Below are 22,433 nucleotides of genomic sequence, written 5' to 3'. Positions count from 1 at the left end.
AATCCCCATTTTACAGACGAGGTCACTGAGGCACAGAGAAGTGAAGTGACTCGCCCACAGTCACACAGCTGACAAGTGGCAGAGCCGGAATTCGAACCCATGACCTCCGACGCCCGAGCCCGCGCTCTGTCCATTGAGCCACGCTGCCTCGGTCCAGAGAGGTAAGTAAATTGCCCAAGATCACACAGAAGCCTTGGGGGTGGAACCAGGATTAGAAACTAGATCTCATTCACACATTCGTCCCTTCAATTTCATATTTATTGAGTGTTTACTGTGTGCAAAGCATTGTACCGAGCGCTTGGAGAGTACAGCATAGCGATAGATAGGTGCATTCCCTGCCCATAATGAGCTTACAGTCTGGAGGGGGAGACAGACATTAATCTAAATCAATAAATGACAGATAGAGACTTAAGTGATGTGGACCTGGGAGAGAGGATGAAAAAAGGGAGCCGATCGGAGAGACGAAAAAGGGAGTGGGAGAAGAGGAAAGGAGACTGCCGTGGCCTGTGCTCTTTCCACTAGACCACACTGCCTCCCTGCCTGAAGTAGGCAGCGTGTGCTTAGAGAAGCAGTGTGGTGCAGAGGATAGCGCACGGGCCTGGGAGTCAGAAGGTCTCGGGTTCCAATCCCCACTCTGCCACTTGTCAGCCGCGTGACCTTGGACCAGTCACTTCACTTCTCTGGGCCTCGGTTCCCTCATCTGTAAAATGGTAATTGAGACTGTGAACCCCCACGTGGGACAGGGACCGAGTCCACCCTGATTTGCTTGTATCCACCCCAGTGCTTAGTACAGTGTTTGGCACATAATAAATGCCTAACAATGATAAGTAGTAAGAGCTTGACAAATACCACGATTATTATAATTAGAAGCAAACCAGGCAGTCGAGGTATTCCCAGACTGATGGGATTTATTCTTCTACCCCAGGCATTTTCTTTGTTTGTTGGCTTGCTTGGGTCCACCCCAGCGCTTAGAACACTGCCTGGTACATAATAAATGCACAAGAAATACCCTTATTAGGGCTCATGAGTTCAAATCCCAGCTCTGCCACTTGTCGGCTGTGTGACTGTGGGCAAGCCACTTAACTTCTCTGTGCCTCAGTTCCCTCATCTGTAAAATGGGGATCAAGACTGTGAGCCCCACGTGGGACAACCTGATTCCCCTATGTCTACCCCAGCGCTTAGAACAGTGCTTGGCACATAGTAAGCGCTTAACAAATACCATAATTATTATTATTATTATCATTGTCATTTTTGTTAGTTCTTCCACCACTCCAGCCCCTTCCACCAACACCTGTCTTGTGAACCTCACATTTGCCTGTTGCTTCTTCTGCTCTGGTGGGCTTGGATGGAAACTGTTCAGATTCTTGTTGGAGGTGGGATTTTCTAGATAGCGTTAAGGTCCAGAGAAGTGAAGTGACTAGCCCAAAGTCACACAGCTGACAAGTGGTGGTGTCACATTAGAACTCCCAACCTCTTACTCCAAGCTCAGGCTCTTTCCCCTAATAATAATAATGTTGGTATTTGTTAAGCGCTTACTATGTGCAGAGCAAGGTTCTAAGCCCTGGGGTAGGTACAGGGTAATCAGGTTGTCTCACGTGAGGCTCACAGTCTTCAATCCCCATTTTGCAGATGAGGTAACTGAGGCACAGAGAAGTTAAGCGACTTGCCCACAGTCACACGGCGTGGCTCAGTGGAAAGAGCACGGGCTCTGGAGTCAGAGGTCATGAGTTCGAATCCCGGCTCTGCCACTTGTCAGCTGGGTGACTGTGGGCAAGTCACTTCACTTCTCTGTGCCTCAGTTTCCTCATCTGTAAAATGGGGATTGACTGCGAGCCCCACGCGGGACAACCTGATTCCCCTGTGTCTCCCCCAGCGCTTAGAACAGTGCACATAGTAAGCGCTTAACAAATACCAACATTATTATTATTAACATTATTGAGTGGCAGAGCCGGGATTCAATAATAATCTTGGTATTGTTAAGCGCTTACTATGTGCAGACCTGTTCTAAGCCTGGGGTAGATACAGGGTCATCAAGGCGGTCCACGTGAGGCTCACAGTCTTCATCCCCATTTTGCAGATGAGGGAACCGAGGCACAGAGAAGTTAAGCGACTTTTCCACCGTCACCACAGCTGACAGATGGTATTTGTTAGGTGTTTACTATGTGCTAATCCCTGGGCTTAGTATAGTAGGGTGAAAGGGCTAGAGCAAAAGGTCTGTTGGATCTGGGAAGGATCTCCTCCAAGAAGCCTTCCCTAAGCCCCCCTTTCCTCTTCTCCCGCAACCTTCTGCGTCGCCCCTACTTGCTCCCTCTGTTCTTCCCCGCTTCCAGCCCCACACCACTTACGCATAAAGCTGTCATTTATTTATTCATAATATTGCCCATCTCCCCCTCCAGACTGTAAGCTCGCTGCCGGCAGGGAATGTGTCTCTTCATTGTTCGTTCATCCATCCATTAAATTATATTGATTAAGTGCTTACTGCGTGCAGAGCACCGTACTGAGCGCTTGGGAAAGTACGGTGCCGCAATAAAGAGAGACAATCCCCGCGTACAACGAGCTCACAATATAGATGGGGGAGACAGATGTCAGTACAAATAAACGGACACCAATACGAATAAATCAAATGACAGATGTATACAGAAGTGGTGCGGGGCTGGGGTGGGGTAAAGAGCAAAGGGAGAAAGTCAGGGCGACGCGGAAGGGAGTGGGAGATGAGGGAAAGTGGAGCTCACTACAACTTTTGTACTCTCCAAGTGCTTAGGACAGGGCTGTGTACACCGCAAGTGCTCAATAAATACAATTGACTATGCCTGACTAGTATTTCAGTAGAATCTTCTGGCCATAGTCCATGTCCCCTTCTGCTTGAGAAGCAGCGTGGCTCAGCGAAAAGATCACGGGCTTGGGAGTCAGAGATCATGGGTTCGAATTCCGGCTCTGCCCCTTGGCAGCTGTGTGACTTTGGGTAAGTCACTTCACTACTCTGTGCCTCAGTTACCTCATCTGGAATACGGGGATTAAGACTGAGAGCCCCAAGTGGGACAACCTGATTACCCTGTATTTACCCCAGCGCTTAGAACAGTGCTCTGCACATAGTAAGCGCTTAACAAATACCATTATCATTATTATGCCCGCCAAACGGCCCTGGGGCTTTCACTAAAACTTCCTAGTCTAACCTTCTCACTGTACCTCAACCTCAACATTATTATTATTATTATTAAGACTGTGAGCCACCTGGGACAACCTGATAACCTTTTTTCACCCCCACTGCTTAGAACAGTGCTTGGTACACAGTAAGCGCTTAACAAGTACCATTATTATTATTATCATTGTTCTCCATCAGGACTCTGTTCTATTTCAGCATCTGCCTTCACAGGAAGATACTGAAAACTGCTTGAGGGAAGGGATCGTATCTGCTTAACCTATTCTACCATTGGTCCAGTGCTCTGCACACAATAGGTGCCCAATAAATATGGTTGATTGATCGCTATGAAGTAAACCAAGCTAAATATCATTCCAACCTGGCCTCCCCGTTCGCCCTCGGCCCTCTCTGTCACTGCGGCTGAGCAACCGTCCTTGTGCTCCCGGCGTGCTCCGCGCGCCGGGCCGGGGTTAGAGGCCACTGCCCTCCCTCTCGGGCCCTCTTCCCCCCGAAGCTGGAGACGTCCACCATCTGCGGCCTTCCCTCTGTCACGGCGGCTGAGGAACTGTCCTTGCCCTCCCAGCGAGATCGGCGTGATGGACTAAGGGTACAGGCCGCCGCTCTACCTCCTCAGACCCTCTTCCCTTCTGGAGCCGAAAGAGTCATCCTCCATCTGCGACTTCGCCTCCCTGCACGCCCTCGGCCCCCTCCGTCACTGCGGCTGAGGACCTGTCCTTGCGCGCCCAGCACGCTCTCGGTGCCCAGAGCCGGGGATGCAGGCCGCCGCTCTGCCTCCTCGGACCCTCTTCCCCTCCAAAGCCGAGAAGGACATCCGCCATCCGTGACCTCACCTCCCTGCGTGCCCTCGGTCCCCTCTGTCACCGCCGATGAGGAACTGTCCCTGTGCTCCCAGCCTGCGCTACGCACTGGGTCAGGGATAAAGGCCACCTCCTCGGATCCTCTTTCCCTCCTAAGCAGAACCAGTGATCCGCCATCTGAAGCCTCCCCTCCCGAGCACCCTCGGCCCTCCTCACAGTGGCCGAGTGAGCCTCCTCCTTGCCCACCGGGGCCGGCCCGGCCCTCTTCTGCCCCAGTGAAGCCACCCCAGACCGTCTTCCTTTCCCGCACTCCAGTGGGAACGGGATCAGCCCCCGCAGCTCGGAGCCTCACAGACGGAACGTCAGGAAACATAGAGGCACAAAGAAGTGAAGTGACTTGCCTAAGGTCACACAGCAGACAAGGGCTGGAGATGGAATTAGAACTCAGGTCCTCTGCCTCCGAGGCCCGGGCTCCCTCTACTACGCCATGCTGCTTCTCATCTTGCAGCTGATCCTGGGCAAGAGGGGGTTATTCTGCTTTGAAAGGGTTTTACTTGTGCATAGTGAATATCACCGATCATTCATTCATTCAATAGCATTTATTGAGCGCTTACTGTGTACAGAACACTATACTAAGCGCTTGGAAAGTACAATACGGCAATAAAGAGAGGCAATCCCTTCCCACAACGGGCTATGAAAATGTGGAAAGAGGCTGAAACCACTGAAGGTGAGATGAATCAGCTGGAGGTAACCTCCTGAGGGCAGAGCATTGTACTAAGACCTTGGAAGAGAAATATTAATAATAGTCATAACGGTATTAAGCGCAAGACACTGTACTGGGCGCTGGGCAAATCGGGTCGGACACCATCCCTAACCCACGTGGCGCTCACGGTCTCAATCCCCATTTTGCAGATGAGAGAACTGAGGACCGGAGAAATGAAGTGATTTGCCCAAGTTCACACACCAGATAGGTGGCAGAGCTGGGATTAGAACCCATGACCTTCTGAGTCCCAGACCCACGGATGATAAAAAAAAAATTGAATTAAAAAGAGAAGCCGGGAGAAGTACTTGAATCACTCTCTTAGGTTCTTTTCATTTACTGCAGATGCAGGAAAGAGACCAAATTCCCCAAACTCTCTTTTTTAATCATTTTTCCTAAGATCATTTGGTACTTAAATATCCCCCCTCTCATCATTATGCCCGATGAACCCCCTCGGCTGACTCCGTTTCTTTCCAATGTCTCTTGACACCGTTCCCGTTCTTTCTAAATCGGGAATTTGTCCAGAAAAGGAGTCCTTAGGCTCTTGCCCCATTTAGATGTCAGAGTGAGTATCTGCCTGGGAGTCGTGGCTCAGTGGAAAGAGCCTGGGCTTCGGAGTCAGAGGTCGATGGTTCGACTCCCGGCTCTGCCACTTGTCAGCTGTGTGACTGTGGGCGAGTCACTTCACTTCTCTGGGCCTCAGTTACCTCATCGGGAAAATGGGGATTAACCGTGAGCCTCACGTGGGACGACCTGATGACCCTGTATCTACCCCAGCGCTTAGAACAGTGCTCGCACAAGTAAGCGCTTAACAAATACCAATATTATTATTAATCCAGTTCTGCCACTTGTCTGCTGTGTGACCTTGTGCAGTCACTTCGGGTCAGCCAGTCTTATTCATCGAGCTCTTACTGTGTGGCCGAGCACTTGCACTAAGCACTGGTGAGAGTGCAATATAGCGCTATATGGAACAGTTTCCCTGCCCACAACGAGCTTACCAGTCTAGAGGGACTTCACTTCTCTGGCGCCACAGTGCCCTTCACTGTAAAATGGAAATTAAGACGGTGAGCCCCGTGTGGGATAAGGCTCTTGTCCAACTTATTCTCTTGTATTTACCCAATCGCTTAGTTACAGCGGCTCGCCCATAGTAAGCACTTAACAGTATCACATTTATGATTATGTACACCCCTAGACTGTAAGCTCTTTGTGGGCAGGGAATGTGTCTACCAGCTCTGTTATATTGCTATACAGAGAAGCAATATAGCCTAGTGGCAAGAGCACAGGCCTGGGGGTCAGAGGTAGTGGTTCTAATCCCGGCTCTGCCACATGTCTGCTGTGTGACCTCGGGCAAGTCATTTCACTTCTCTGAACTTTCAGTTACCTCATCTGTAAAATGGGGATTGAGACCGTGAGCCCCACATGGGACAACCTGGAGTTACGCTGTAGCCACCCCAGTGCTTAGAAAACGGTGCTTTGGCACATAGTAAGCACTTAACAAATAGCGTGGCTTCAGTGGAAAGAGCACGGCTTTGGAGTCAGAGGTCATGAGTTCGAATCCCAGCTCTGCCACTTGTCAGCTGTGTGACTGTGGGCACGTCACTTAAACTTCTCTGTGCCTCAGTTCCCTCATCTGTAAAATGGGGAATGAAGACTGTGAGCCCCACGTGGGACAACCTGATTCCCCCGTGTCTGCCCCAGCGCTTAGAACCAGTGCCTCAGCATATAGTAAGCGCTTAACAAATACCAACATTATTATTATTATTATTATTATTATTAACAAATACCATAATTATTATTACGTAGTCCCTCCCCCAAGTGCTCAGCAATTCCTCAATTATGATGATGTCCTCCACTATACTGTAAATTGGTTGGGGACAAGGAACACATCTAACAACTCTGTTATAATGTCATATTTTCCTCTCAACAAGCGCTTAATAAATACCACCAGTTATGATTGTGTCCTCCTCAAGACTGTGAGCTCTTTGTGAGCAGGGAATGTGTTTATCAGCCTCTGTTTATATTGCTATATTGTCCACTCTCAAGTGCTCAACAAATACGCTCCGGGTGGTTGCCTATCAATCTTCGCACGAAACAAAAACTTCCTCACTCTTGGCTTCAAAGCTGTGCCATCCCCTTGCCCCCTCCTACCTCACTTCCCTTCTCTCCTTCTACTGCCCACCCCGCACGCTCCGCTCCTCCGCCGCTCACCTCATCACCGTCCCCCGTTCACACCTATCCCGCCGTCGACCCCGGTCCACGTCCTCCCGCCGTCCCGGAACGCCCTCCCTCCTCACCTCTGCCAAACTAACTCTCTTCCCCTCTTCAAAACCCTATTGAGAGCTCACCTCCTCCAGGAGGCCTTCTCAGACTGAGCCCCTCCTTTCCCTCTGCCTCCTCCTCCCCTCCCCATTTCCTCCTCTCCGACCCTCCACTCTTCCCCCTTCCCTCCCTCAGCACTGTGCATTTTTGTATATTATATTTATTTACCCTATTTATTTTGTTGATGTGTATATCTCTATGATTCTATTTATCTTGATGATGTCTGAGCTAGACTGCTTGTTTTGTTTTGTTCTGTTTCGCTTTGCTGTCTATCTCCCCCTTTTAGACTGTGAGCCGTTACTGGGGCAGGGATTGTCTCTATCTGTTGCCAAATTGTACATTCAAGCGCTTAGTACAGTGCTCTTGTACATAGTAAGGTGCTCAATAAATGCTACTGAATGAATGAATGGAAATACCCCAATTATGATAATGTCCCCCTCTTACCGGAAGGCCTGTGAGTCAGGGAACAGGTCTATCAAACTCTGTTATTATTGCAATATTCATCTCCCAAGAGCTTAAAAAATACCCCAATTGTTTTAGTCCACCTCTATAGTGTAACCTCACTGTGGGCAAGGACGTGTTTACCAGCTCTGTTTGTATTATTGGCCTCTCTGAAGCACATAAATTGGGTGCTCTGCTCACATTAAGCGCTTAATAAATACGATCGATTGATTGTTTACAATTTGTAGGGACTAGTGGATTGATTGAGCGACTGCTTGAAAGGCAGCAAAGAAAAATAAGATGGCAGGATTTTAAGGGACAGGAGGAAAGCCCAGATTGGGATTGCACGGCAGAGAGGAATGGAGGAATCAGTCAGTCAGTCAGTCAATCATATTTTTTGAACATTTACTGTGGGGAGAGCACTGTACTAAATAATAATGTTGGTATTTGTTGGTATTTGGTAAGCGTTTACTTTGGTGCCGAGCACGATTCTAAGCGCTGGGGAGATACAGGGTGATCAGGTTGTCCCACGTGGGGCTCACACACTTTTAATCCCCATTTTACGGACGAGGGAACTGAGGCACGGAGAAGCTAAGTGACTTGCCCACAGTCACACAGCTGACAGGTGGGCAGAGCTGGGAGTCGAACTCATAACCTCTGACTCCGAAAGCCCAGCCCCACTGAGCCACGCTGCTTAGCCATTATTGCTTGGGAGGGTACAGTAAACAGTCAGATTCCCTGCTCACTTGATCTTACAGTCTACAGGTCCAGTGGGATTACATCCCACTATCAACTCTTCACCCTTCTCAGGGTTGCAGCTGGAGAGTTTCCAGTCCTCTGCCAGTCTCGACTACGGGAGGGGAGAGTGAAGCCGAGGCCCGTCCGTTCCATTCATAGCCAGTGGCTAGCGAGGGACAGACCAACTGCTACGGGTCAAAACTCCCCGGTGCTGGGCAGCAGCGGCCCGGGAGGGAGTCCAGGGCAGAGACTCGAGTTTACTGCGTGGAAAGATGTGATGGTCAACCACTTTCTGGATTTTCCCAAGAAAAATCTGCGGATCCACTACGGGAACGATGGCAGATGGAGAGCGGGGCCTTCTGGCAGAGATATGTCCGTGGTGTCGCTATGGGTCGGAAATGACTCGACAGCATAGGTCAAGACAAGACTCCCGCCGTGGACCCCGGGTCACGTCCTCCCGCGGTCCCGGACACGCCCTCCCTCCTCACTCCACCAAACTCATGCTCTTCCCCTCTTCGAAACCCTACTTACAACTCACCTCCTTCCGAGAGGCCTTCCCAGACTGAGCTCCTCTTCTCCCTCTACTCCGTCTACCGCCCCCCCCCTTCACCTCTCCGCAGCTTAACCCTCTTTCCCCCCCCTCCTCCGCTCCTCCCCCTCTCCCTTCCCATCCCTCGCGCCGTACTCGTCCTCCCGACCGTATATATTTTCATCACCCTATTTATTCTGTTAATGAAATGTACATCGCCTCGATTCTATTTAGTCGCCATCGTTTTTACGAGACGCTCTTCCCCTCGACTCTATCTATCGCCATCGTTCTCGGTCCGCCCGTCTCCCCCGATCAGACCGTGAGCCCGTCAAACGGCAGGGACCGTCTCTATCTGTTGCCGACTCGTTCGTTCCAAGCTCTTAGTCCCGGTGCTCTGCACATAGTAAGCGCTCAATAATACTATTGAATGAATGAAAGATCAATCTCCTCAGGCTGTCTCGCTATCTTCCTGTCTAGTCCACTCCATCATACAAGCTTTCCCTGTAGACTGCAAGCTCCTTGGGGGCAGGCAACCAACTCTGTCCACCAACTCTGTTGCAGTGTATTGTCCTAAGCGCTTAGTACAGTGTTCTACTGGGCTCTTCCACTAAGTCAAAGACCCTGAACCCCACGTGGGACAACCTGATTACCTTGGCATCTACCCCACTGCTTAGAAACAGTTGCTTGCACATAGTAAATGCTGAATAAATCCTGTAATTATTATTAGTGTGTATTAGACTGTAAGCCTGTCATGGCAGGGATGGTCTCTGTTGCCAAAGTGTACGTTCCCAAGCGCTTAGTACAGTGCTCTGCACGTAGTAAGCGCTCAATAAATACTGTTGAATGAATGAATGGAATATGAGAGTCTACAGTCCTAACAAATTAATGATTTTAAAAAATGAGGTTTGTTAAGTGCTTACTAGGGAAACGCTTGGCTCAGTGGAAAGAGCCCGGGCTTGGGAGTCACAGGTCATAGGTTCTAATCCCGGCTCTGCCACTTGTCAGCTGTGTGACTTTGGGCAAATCACTTAACTTCTCTGTGCCTCAGTTCCCTCATCTGTAAAATGGGGATTAACTGTGAGCCTCACGTGGGACGACCTGATGACCCTGTATCTACCCCAGCGCTTAGAACAGTGCTCTGCACATAGTAAGCGCTTAGCAAATACCAACATTATCATTATTATTACCACCGGCCTGGAATGCCTTCCCTCCTCACATCTGCCAAACCATCACTCTTCCCCCCTTCAAAGCCCTACTGAGAGGTCACCTCCTCCAGGAGGCCTTCCCACACTGAGCCCTCCCTTTCCCTCTGTCCCTCCTCTCCTCCCCATCGCTTTGACTCCCTCCCTCTGCTCCAACCCCCTCCCTGCCCCACAGCACTTCTGTATGTTTGTAGCGTGGCTCAGTGGAAAGAGCCCGGGCTTTGGAGTCAGAGGTCACGGGTTCAAATCCCAGCTCTGCCACTTGTCAGCTGTGCGACTGTGGGCGAGTCACTTCACTTCTCGGTGCCTCAGTGACCTCGTCTGTAAGATGGGGATTAAGACTGTGAGCCCCACGTGGGACAACCTGATTCCCCTGTGTCTACCCCAGCGCTTACAACAGTGCTCTGCACAAAGTAAGCGCTTAACAAATAACAACATTATTATTATTATGATTATTATTATGATTATATTTTATTAAGGATGTGTATATATCCAAAATTCTATTTATCTATTTTGATGCTATTGATGCCTGTCTACTTGTTTTGTTTTGTTGCCTAGACTGTGAGAAGCAGCGTGGCTCAGTGGAAAGAGCCTGGGCTTGGGAGTCAGAGGTCATGGGTTCAAATCCCTGCTCTGCCGCTCGTCAGCTGTGTGACTGTGGGCGAGTCACTTAACTTCTCTGTCCCTCAGTCACCTCATCTGTAAAATGGGGATGAAGACGGTGAGCCTCACGTGGGACAACCTGACGACCCCGTATCTACCCCAGCGCTTAGAACAGTGCTCTGCACATAGTAAGCGCTTAATAAATACCAACATTATTATTATTATTGTTGGGTAGGGATTGTCTCTATCGGTTGCCGAATTGTACTTTCCAGGCCTATTGAGTTCTGCACACAGTCAGTGCTCAATAAATATGAATGAATCAATGACCGACAGGAGCTCACGGTCTAAGTAGGAAAGAGTTGGATTTAATTCTCATTTTGCAGCTGAGAGAACTGAGGCACAGAGTAGCGAAGTGACTTTCCCAAGGTCACACTGCGGTCAAGCGGCTGAGCCGGCATTAGAACTCAGGTCCTCTGACTCCCAGCCCCGTGCTCTTTCCTCTAGTCGATGCCGCTTCTCCAAACATATCGCGTTACACCTCCGGCATCTGTCAACGCCCAATTTGGTGTTAGAATTGTACGAGGAGTAAAATATTCATTAAGTTCCTCTAACCCAGGACCGGAAAACGTGACCTTCCCCTTTCAGATAGGCTGAACCACTAACCTCCTATTAGAGTTTCCGCTGTTAAGTGAGATAATGTCTTTTTTAGACTGGTCCTAGTGGTCACAGTTATTATGATTATTCTTAAGATTAATAACACCATCTCTAGGGAGTCAGTGGGCATTGCCTCTGAAATCACCATGGTTACACTCCGTAGCACTCGAGGATTAGATAAGGAACACAAAAATAGAACAAAGGAGAAGAAGAGCCCATCCATCAGTGGGAAACTAGAGAATGTATTTCCAGGAAAGGCCATTGGAAAATAGCCCAATAAACTCATTACTGCCAACTTGAAACAAAAGACCTTTATGTACAAGTGCTGCCGGAGTATCCGTTCTGATTTGCTCGTTGTGGGCAGGGAATGTGTGTGTTTACTGTTATTTCGTCCTCTCCCAAGTGCCTACTAATAATAATGATGGTATTTGGTGAGCGCTTACTATGTGCCAAACCCTCTTCTAAGCGCTGGTACAGTGCTCTGCTCACAGTAAGCACCCAATAAATATGACCGAATGAATGAATGAACTCCACCTAATGCAGAAAAACTCAAGAATCCAAGATGGTGCCCTCTCCACTGGTTACAATGATGATGATGATGATAATAATAATACTTGATGTGTATTTGTTAATAATAATAATAATAATGGTGGTATTTGTAAAGTGCTTAGTATGTGCCAAACGCTATATTAAGTCCTGGGGTAGATACAAGGTAATCAGGTTGTCCCATGTGGGGCTCACAATCTTCATCCCCATTTTACAGAGAAGTGAAGTGGATGGCCCAAGGTCACACAGCAGGCAAGTGCTGGAGGCGGGATTAGAACCCATGACTCCCAGGCCTGTGCTCTAGCCATTCGGCCATGCTGCCTCTCCCAGGGCACGCTGCCATCATTCATTCAGTTGTATCGATTAAGTGCTTGCGGCGTGCAGAGCGCTGTACCAAGTACTTGGAAAAGTACTATACAGCAATATACAGTGACATTCCCTGCCCACCATGAGCTCACAGTCAAAAGGGGGGCGAGAGAGACATCAATAGGAATAAATACAATTACAGATATATTTATATATACATATATCAATCAATCATAACGTATCGTCCGCTTCTACCCCTCACTCCAGATTCTAGTAACGGTCGTCTACGGCCCCCCAAATCTCACCTCCAACTTTTTTAACCATTTTGATCCCCTTCTCACATTCCTGCTCTCTTTCCTCATGCCTACATTGATACTTGGGGATGTCAATATCCAGGTAGGTGCTCCTGACGACCCTTCTGCCGCCCGCCTTCCATCACTCCTCACCTCCTCTGATCTCCTGCTCCACCCCACCTCACCCACCCATCGACTGGGACACTCCCTCGATCTCACCGCGTCTAGCCACTGCACGATCTCTACCCTCACCGACTCTGAAATCCCTCCATCTGACCACAACCTCCTCACTTGCCTCCTGTCCCACACACCTCCTCCCCGTAAATCTGTGCAATTGCCCCACAGAGACCTCCGACCTCTAGATCCCATCCCATCTTCCCAACTCATCACACCCCACTTAGCCTCCTTACCCACACTACTCTCCCTTGATGACAGCGTGGCTCAGTGGAAAGAGCCCAGGGCTTGGAAGTCAGAGGTCAGGGTTCGAATCCCAGCTCCGCCACTTGTCAGCTGGTGTGACTGTGGGCAAGTCACTTAACTTCTCTGAGCCTCAGTTCCCTCATCCGTTAAAAATGGGGATTAAAAAACCGTGAGCCCCACATGGGGACAATCTGATCACCCTGTATCTACCACAGCGCTTAGAAACAGTGCTTCTGCACATAGTAAGCACTTAACAAATACCAACATTATCATTATTGAAATAGACGACGTCAACACCAACCTCCTCTGCCGGAACTCAAACTCACTCGCTCCTCTGTCTCTTTTGTCAACCTCGAACCACTTAACCCACAGCCCTGGTCCTCCTTCTCTCTTGTTCTCAGGCCGCAGAGCACCGCGAGTGGAAATCTAGATATAGGCCGACTTTGTCCACTTCAAGTTTATCCTTGGCATGTTTTAACTCTGCCCTCTGCTCTTCCTGGCAAGATTATTACCCCACCCTTAATAAAACTCGTGCCCTTCACTCTTGCCAGCTTGTTCCAGACATTTAACGGACCTCCTCAAACCCTCTGTCTCCCCACCTCTGCATCCCTTGCCCCAATCCCTACCCTCCTATTTTATTAAGAAAAATTGACACCATCATTCATTCATTCAATCATATTTATTGAGTGCTTACTATGTGCAGAGCACTGTACTTAGTGCTTTGAAAAAGTAAGATTCAGCAATAAGGAGAAACATAATAATGATGGTATTTGTTAAGCACCTACTATATGCAAAGCACTGTTCTAAGCGTGGGGGATACAAGGTGATCAGGTTGTCCCACGTTGGGCTCACAGTCTTCATGCCCATTTTACAGATAGGGAACTGAGGCCACAGAGAAGTGACTGACTTGCCCAAAGTCACACAGCTGACAAGTGGCAGAGCCGGAATAGAACCCCACGACCTCTGACTCCAAGCCGGGCTCTTTCCACTGAGCCACGCTGCTTCGTCAATCGCTGCCACACCGGGCTTACAGTCTAGAAGGGGGGGAGGCAGACATCAAAGAAGTAAACAGGCATCGATATTAAATAGAATTATAGATATATTGCACATAAAACAAGTTAAACAGGACATCAATATAAGTAAATAGAATTATATGTAGTACATAATCAAGTAGCTCTGGGGCAGGGAGGGGGTAGAGAAAAGGAGGGAGTCGGGGGTGATGCGCGAGGGGAGAGAACTGAGGAAAACGGGGGGCTTTAATTCTGGGAAGGCCTCTTGGAGGAAGTGATGCTTCAGTAGGGTTTTGAAGGGGGGAAGGTCTGATTGTTTGGCAGATTTGAGGAGGGAGGACGTTCCAGGCCAGAGGTAAGACGTGGGCCAGGGGTCAACGGGAGGGACAGGGGAGATGAGGCCCAGTGAGAAGGTTAGAGGCACCAGAGGAGCGGAGTGTGTGGGCTGGGATGGAAAGGAGAGAAGGGAAGTGAAGTAAGAGGAGGCAAGGTGAAGGACAGCTTTGAAGCCAACACTGAGGAGGTTTTGCTTCATACAAAGGTTGATAGAAACTGCTGGAGATTTTGAGGCTGGAGGTGACATGCCCAGAACAGCTCCGTAGGAAAGATTATCCGGGCAGCAGAGTGAAGTATGGACTTCAAGTGGGGAGAGAAAAGGAGGTCTTGGACAGACGATGAACAGACATGATCTCTCTGTCACTGCGGACGGCTCGATCATCCTGCCCATCTCACAGGCCCGCAACCTTGGTGTCATCATGACTCAGCTCTCTCATTCACCCCACTCATCCTATCCGTCTTCGAGGCCTGCCGGTCTCACCTTTACAATATCCCCAGGATCCCCCCTTCCTCTCCATCCGAACGGCTATCTTACAGGTACAAGCTCTCATGATATCCCAGCTGGATTATTGTGTCAGCCTCCTTTCTGATCTCCCTTCCTCCTGTCTCTCCCCACTCCAGTCTATTCTTCATTCCGCTGCCTGGATCATCTTCCTACAGAAATGCTCCGGACATGTCATTCCCCTCCTTAAAAGCCTCCAGTTGTTGCCTATCAGCCTCCGCCCGAAACAAAAACTCCTCACTCTTGGCTTCGGAGCTGTCCATCACCTTGCCCCCTCCTACCTCACCTCCCTTCTCTCTTTCTACTGCCCACCCTGTATGCTCCGCTCCTCTGCCGCTCACCTCCTCACCGTCCCCCGTTCTCGCTATCCCACTGTCAACCCCTGGCCCACGTCCTACTGCTATCCCAGAATGCCCTCCCTGCTCACCTCTGCCAAACTAACTCTCTTCCCCTATTCAAAGCCCTACTGAGAGCTCACCTCTTCCAAGAGGCCTTCCCAGATTGAGCTCCCCGCCTTCTCCCTCTGCTCCCCTTCACCCTCTGCTCCTCCCCCTCCTCCCTTTCCCCTCCCCTCAAGCTGAGCCCTCTTCCCATCTGCTCCCCCTCCCCTCCCCTCCCCACCCTCTGCTCTTTCCCCTCCCCCCTTACCCTCCCCTCATCACTGTCTGTCCTCATTTGTATATATTATTTATTACCCGATTTATTCTGTTAATGAGATGTATATCCCCTTGATTCTATTTACTGAGATAACATTGTCTTGATTTTGTTTCGTTCTGTTTTGTCCTACCATCTGCTCCCCCGATTAGACTGTAAACCCATCACTGGGCAGGGATTGTCTCTATCTGTTGCTGAATTGTACATTCCAAGGGCTTAGTACAGTGCTCTGCACATAGTAAGTGCTCAATAAATACTATTAAATGAATGAATAAAATCTTCCCTAACCCTCCCCAGTCCTTCCCCCATCCTGCCCCTTATTCAACTCTCCCACAGCTTTGTCAGCAATATCTCTAAAGGAAATCTCCTGCCTTCTCTCAAAATCCACCCTCTCCACCCATTCCCCCGACCCCCTTCCTTTACACCTTAACAAATCTCTTGCCCCCTTCCATCTTCCCTCCCTGACAGCCATCTTCAACTGTTCACTCTCCCATGGCTCTTTCCCCAGTGTTTTCAAACATGCCCATGTCACTCCTCTCCTAAAAAATTCTTCCCTAGACCCCAAGGCTCCCTCTTGTTATAGCCCCATCCCCCACCTACTATTCTTTTCCAAACTCTTAGAATGAGTAGATTACACCCTCTGACTCAAATTCTCCTCCAATTCTCTCCTCTCCAATCTGGCTTCTGTCCCCTTCACTCCCCAGGAACAGCCCTCTCAAAGGTCACCAGGGATCTCCTTCTTGCCAAATCCAACGGTCTCTACTCCATCTTAATCCTCCTTGACCCCTCAGCTGCCTTCAACTCTGCGGACCGCCCCCTTCTCCTCCGCACCCCGCTTCCCCCAAACGCTGCTTCCAAGTGCTCCTGCCTTCTGCTGCTTTCAAGTGTTGCTCTCCTGCTGCTTCTGCTTCAGTGCTGTTCTCCTCCTTGCTTCACTCCTGGTGCTACTTCCCTGAATGCTTGCCATCTGCATGCTTTCCTCAATGCCTGCTTCTCTCTTGTCATTAACAAGGCTGCTCCTTGTGGGCTCACCATAATATTGTAAGTGCTTACTACGTACCATGCACTGTACTAAGCATTAGGGTGGATACAAGCTTATTCGAGTTGAACACAGTCCCCGTCCCACGAGGGGTTTACACTCTCAATCCCCATTTTACAGAAGAGGAATCTGGTCCTAAAGGAAGTTAAATGACTTTCCCAAGGTCCCACAGGAGAAGGTGGTGGGGGCAGGATTAGAACCCCTGACCTTATGACTTCCAGGCCGGTGCTCTAGTCATTATGCCATCCTGTATCAGCCTCCTTGCTGACCTCCCAGCCTCCTGTCTCTCTCCACTCCAGTCCATACTTCACTCTGCTGCCCAGATCACTTTTCTACAGAAATGTTCAGGGCACATTTCCCCACTCCTCAAGAAACTCTAGTGGCTGCCCATCCACCTCCGCATCCAACAAAAACACTCGTCTCCATTGGCTTCAAAGCCCTCAATCTCCTTGTCCCCTCCGACCTCACCTCCCTTCTCTCCTGCTCCAGCCCAACCTGCACAATTAAAGTTAACTTTCTCATTGTTGCTCAGTCTTGTCAATCTCACCACCGACCTCTCGCCGATGCCCTGCCTCTGGCCTGGAACTCCCTCCCTCCACAAATCTGACATTCATTCTCCCCTCTTTCAAAGCCTTATTGAAGGCCCATCTCCTCCGAGAAGATTTCCCTGACTAAGCCCCCTCTTTTCTCTCTTCCTACCCCCTTCTGTGTCCCCCTGACTTGCCCCTTTTATTCATCCCCCCTCCCAGCCCCACAACACTGATTCATTCATTCATTCATTCATTCATTCATTCAATAGTATTTATTGAGTGCTTACTCTGTGCAGAGCATGTACTAAGCGCTTGGAATGAACAATTGGGCAACAGAGACAATCCCTGCCCACTGACGGGCTTACAGTCTAATTGGGGGAGAGAGACAGACAAAAACAATAGCAACAAATAGAATCAAGGGGATGTACATCTCATTAACAAAATAAATAGAGTATTAAAAATATATACAAATGAGCGGACGAGCACAGTGCTGAGGGGAGGGGAAGGGAGAGGGGGAGGAGCAGAGGGAAAGGGGGGAAAAAGGGGCTTAGCTGAGGGGAGGTGAAGGGGAGGGCAGAGAGGGAGCAGAGGGAAAAAGGGAAGCTCAGTCACTTATGTCCATACCTGTAATTTATTTATATATATGAATGTGTGTCTCCCCTTCTAGACCGTAAACTAGTTGTGAGCCAGAAATGTGTCTGTTTATTGTTATATTGTACTCTCCCAAATGCTTAGTACAGTGTTAAGCACAAGGTAAGTGCTCAATAAATATGCTTGAATGAAAAAGAATGATAGTGATAATAATAATAATTTTTGCTTGTTAAAGCTCTCGCTTTGTGCCACACACTGTTCTAAGTGCTGGGTTAGATATAGCAGGTTGGACACAGTCCCTGTCTCACATGGGGATCTCAGAGTAAGTAGCTGGTAGTAGTAGGATTAATCCCTATTTTACAGATAAGTAAACCAAGGCACAGAGAAGAATAATAATAGTAATAATAATCGCAGTATTTGCAATATTTGTCATGCCAGGCCTCGTAATAAGCACTGGGGTGGATCCAAGCAAATCAGGTTGGACACAGTCCCTGTCCCACATGGACTCACAGTCTCGATTCCCTTTTACAGAGGAGGTAACTGAGGGACAGAGAAGTGAAGTCATTTGCCCAAGGTTACACAGCACACACGTGGCAGAGTCAGGTTTTGAACTCACATCCTCTGACTCCCAAGCCCGTGCTCTTGCCATTAGGCCATCCTGCTTCTCTAATTCATTTCCTTTTCGAGCGCTTACTGTATGTAGCCCCTCTCTGGATGGGGCTGAGTTTCCAATACTCTACCAGTCTCGGCTACAGGAGGGAGAGTGAAGCTGAGGCATTCCCTAAGCGCTTAGTATAGAGCTCTGCACACAGTAAACGCTCAATAAATATGATTGAATGAAAGAATTTCTAGCTTGGCCAGTGGCTAGCTTGTGGCAGGCCATCGGCTACAAGTCAAAACTCCCCCACGCTGGGCAGCAGCAGAAGGGGAGAGGCCAGGGCAGGAGACTCAAGTTGACCGCGATGGTAAACCATTTCCATAATTTTTCCCAAGAAAACGCTATGGATCCACTACCAGAACGATAGAAAGTGGGCATTCTGGGGAGAGATTCATTCAAAAGTATTTATTGAGCGCTTACTATGTGCAGAGCACTGTATTAAGCGCTTGGAATGGACAATGTGTCCCTGAAATCGCTGTGGGTCGGCGATGACTCGACAGCACAGGACTCACTCATTTATTCAATAGTATTTATTGAGCGCTTACTCTGTGCAGAGCACTGTACTAAGCGCTTGGAATGAACAAGTCGGCAACAGATAGAGACGGTCCCTGCCGTTTGACGGGCGCACGGTCTGATCGGGGGAGACGGACGGACAAGAATAATGGCAGTAGAGTCGAGGGGAAGAACATCTCGTAAAAACAATGGCAACTAAATAGAATCAAGGCGATGTACATTTCATTAACAAAATAAATAGGGTAATGAATAAATAGGGTAATAGGGTAATAAATAGGGTAGGACGATAAGACTGTTTGCAGAGCACAGTACTGAGCGCTTGGGATAAAGGGCGAAGTGCTTTACTGAGTGCTTTATTAGCCTGAGAATCAACGTGGCTTAGTGGAAAGAGCACGGTAATAGAGGTCGTGGATTCTAATCCCGCCTCTGCGTCTTGTCAACAGTAACAGTGCCTCAGTTTCCTCATCTGGAAAATGGTGATTAAGACTGCGAGCCCTACGTGGGACAACCTGATTACCCTGTATCTACTCTAGCGCTTAGAATAGTGCCTGGCACATAGTAAGCGCTTAACAAATGTTAGAATTACTATAATTATTATTAAGCACTGGGGTAGGTATAAGATGATCAACTCCCATAAGAGGCTTATAGTCTAAGGAGGAGAGACAACAGGTATTGAATCTCCATTTGGCAGCTGAAGGAACTGAGGCACAAAAAAGCGTTCAAGGTTACAGAGCGGAGATTGCTCTCTGTCTTGGGTCTTTTGTCCATTATGTTCCCGCTGCGTTCAGAGTGAAACAAACCCACGGAAAGGGGAGAGGCCCACGCCAAGGTGCTCAGAGAGGGGTTTGAAGCACAGGATATGGAGTATCGGGGTGAAGTTTTACCAGTCTGGTGGGCTGAAAGAGTTTCTAAATATGGGTATCTTGGACTACTTAGTTCCCGGTTGGTTTGGGTTTTGTGGAAAGTTACGGTAATAATAATAGTAATAACTGGGGTATTTGTTAAGCACTTCCTATGTGCCAGGCACTGTATTAAGGGCTGGGGTGGATTCAAGAAAATCAGGTTGGACTCAAGTCCCCGTCCCACATGAGGCTCACAGTCTTCATCCCCATTTTACAGAAGAGGCAAGTGAGGCCCAGAGAAGTGAAGTGACTGGTCCACGATCACAGAGCAGACTAGTTGCAGAGCTGGGATTAGAACCCATGACCTTATGACTCCTAGGCCCGGGCTACATCCACAACTGGTAATAATAATAATAATAATAATGTTGGTATTTGTTAAGTGCTTCCTATGTGCCGAGCACTGTTCTAAGCGCTGGGTGAGACACAGGGGAATCAGGTTGTTCCACGTGGGGCTCACAGTCTTCATCCCCATTTTACAGATGAGGGAACTGAGGCCCAGAGAAGTGAAGTGACTTGCCCACAGTCACACGGCCGACAAGTGGCAGAGCTGGGATTCGAACCCATGAGCCCTGACTCCAAAGCCCGGGCTCTTTCCACTGAGCCACGCTGCTAAGAGAAATGAGATTTGTATCTTGGGGAAATGATAACAATAATGATAATAAAATAAATAATATTCACCCATCCCCTATCCCAAAGAATGTATATACCTAATGTTTGAATTACACATTATAAATTTTGTATTTATCGAAGCAGCGTGGCTCAGTGGAAAGAGCCGGGCTTGGGAGTCAGAGGTCATGGGTTCGATTCCCAGCTCTGCCACTTGTCGGCTGTGTGACTGTGGGCAAGTCACTGGATTTCTCTGGGCCTCAGTTCCCTCATCTGGAAAATGGGAATTAAGACTGTGAGCCTCACGTGGGACAACCTGATTACCCTGTGTCTCCCCCAGCGCTTAGAACAGTGCTCGGCGCATAGGAAGCGCTTAACAAATACCAACATTATTATTATTCATATTAATGTCTGTCTTCCCCTCTGGAATGTACTCTCATTACAAACATCTATGGGCCTCAGTGTCTCAATCTCCCCCTCTAGACTGTGAGCTCACTGTGGGCAGATAATGTGTCCGTTTATTGTTCTCTCTCCCAAGTGCTTAGAACAGTGCTCTGCGCACAGTAGTAAACATTCAATAAATACGATTGAACGAATGAATGAATTCTCCCATTCTCCCACCCACTTTGAATCGGAGTCCCAGGTGGGACAGGGACTGTGTCCGACCTGATAATAACAATAATAATAATGGTAATTGTTAAGGATTTACTATGTGCCAAGCCCTGTTCTAAGCACTGGGGTGGGGGCGAGGGATAAAAGTTGTATTTTGTACCTACCTCAGCCACATGGCCTCATTTAAGCACTTAGCAAAACACCAACAACCATTACTATTATCTTTATTATTCTGAATTCCGCTCCCGCAATCTCTTCAGCCAGAACAGGAAATGTGGGGAAAAGGGATTAAAAAGGAGGTTTTTGGATGTCATTTTAAGAACACATTTAAAGGTTAGGAGATGATTTTAGTTAAGAGAACAGAATGCAAAAGACTTGACTTTGAAAATCAGCCCCGTGGGAGAAGTTCTAATTGGTAGTTTAAGACATCTTTCCCTATCGTTTCAACAGAATTTGGCTGGGTAATGAGGCACATGCGAGGAAGACACAATCTGGAAACTCTTCTGAAAAGCCCTTAAAGCTGAGGATGAAGTTTCTTGTCATGAAAGGTGAGGAAAAGCTACGGAGAAGAAAGACATTCGATCCGACGCGGGGGTGGATGGGAAACTTATCGCTGTTTAGATTTGGATGCTTTTCAGGAATGTGCAGTCTGTCCCAGGGGAAAGAGCTCAAAACCGAGAGTCGGGGATCCCGGCCCCGCCACTTACCTGCCGTGTGACCTCGGGCGAGTCGCTTAACCTTTCTGGGCCTCGGTAATCTCATCCGCAATATGGGGATAAAATTGGGACTCTTCCTTGGGGCTCTGTCGAATCGGAAGCTCTTAGGTTTACCTCAGTCCCGAACACCTAGTAAATACTTAATAAATTCTCTAAAAAAGAATAAACGTTACATGCTCCATCAACCATTGCTCACAACTGAGGGACTATGAGTGAAGTACTGTACAAGTGCTTGATGGAGTGATAAACTGTAATAATAATAACAATGATTATTATTATTATTATTATTATGTACTTGTTAAGCACTTACTACATCGTTCTAAGCGCTGTGGTAGATACAGGTTAGTCAGGGTTGGACAAAGTCCCTGTCCCACCCAGGGCTCACACTCTTAATCCCCATTTAATGTTGGTATTTGTTAAGCGCTTACTATGTGCAGAGCACTGTTCTAAGCGCTGGGGGAGAGACAGGGTCATCGGGTCGTCCCACGTGAGGCTCACAGTTAATCCCCATTTGACAGATTAGGTCACTGAGGCCCAGAGAAGTGAAGTGATTTGCCCAAGGTCACACAATAGACATGTGGCAGGGTTGATCATCTCCTCCAGGAGGCCTTCCCAGACTTGAAAGCTCACGTCCTCCGCGAGGTCTTCTCAGACTGAGCTCCCTCTTGCCCTCTGCTCCTCCTCTCCTCCCCTTCCCCCCCTTCCCGCCCTCTGCTCTTCCCCCTTCCCCTCCCCTCAGCACTGTGCTCATTTGTATATATCATTTATTACCCTATTTATTTTGTTAATGAGGTGTATATCTCCATGATTCTATTTATCTTGATGTTGTTGTCTTGTTTTGTTCTGTTTTGCTTTGCCGTCTGTCTCCCCCGTTTAGACAGTGAGCCCGTTATTGGGCAGGGATTGTCTCTATCTGTTGCTGAATTGTACGTTCCAAGCGCTTAGTACAGTGCTCTGCACATAGTAAGCGCTCAGTAAACAGTATTGAGTTAATGA

Source organism: Ornithorhynchus anatinus, chromosome 2 (genome assembly GCF_004115215.2).
Source record: "Ornithorhynchus anatinus isolate Pmale09 chromosome 2, mOrnAna1.pri.v4, whole genome shotgun sequence".
NCBI lineage: Eukaryota > Metazoa > Chordata > Mammalia > Monotremata > Ornithorhynchidae > Ornithorhynchus > Ornithorhynchus anatinus.
The sequence above is the reverse complement of the archived record's forward strand: the minus strand, read 5'-3'. Positions refer to the sequence as shown.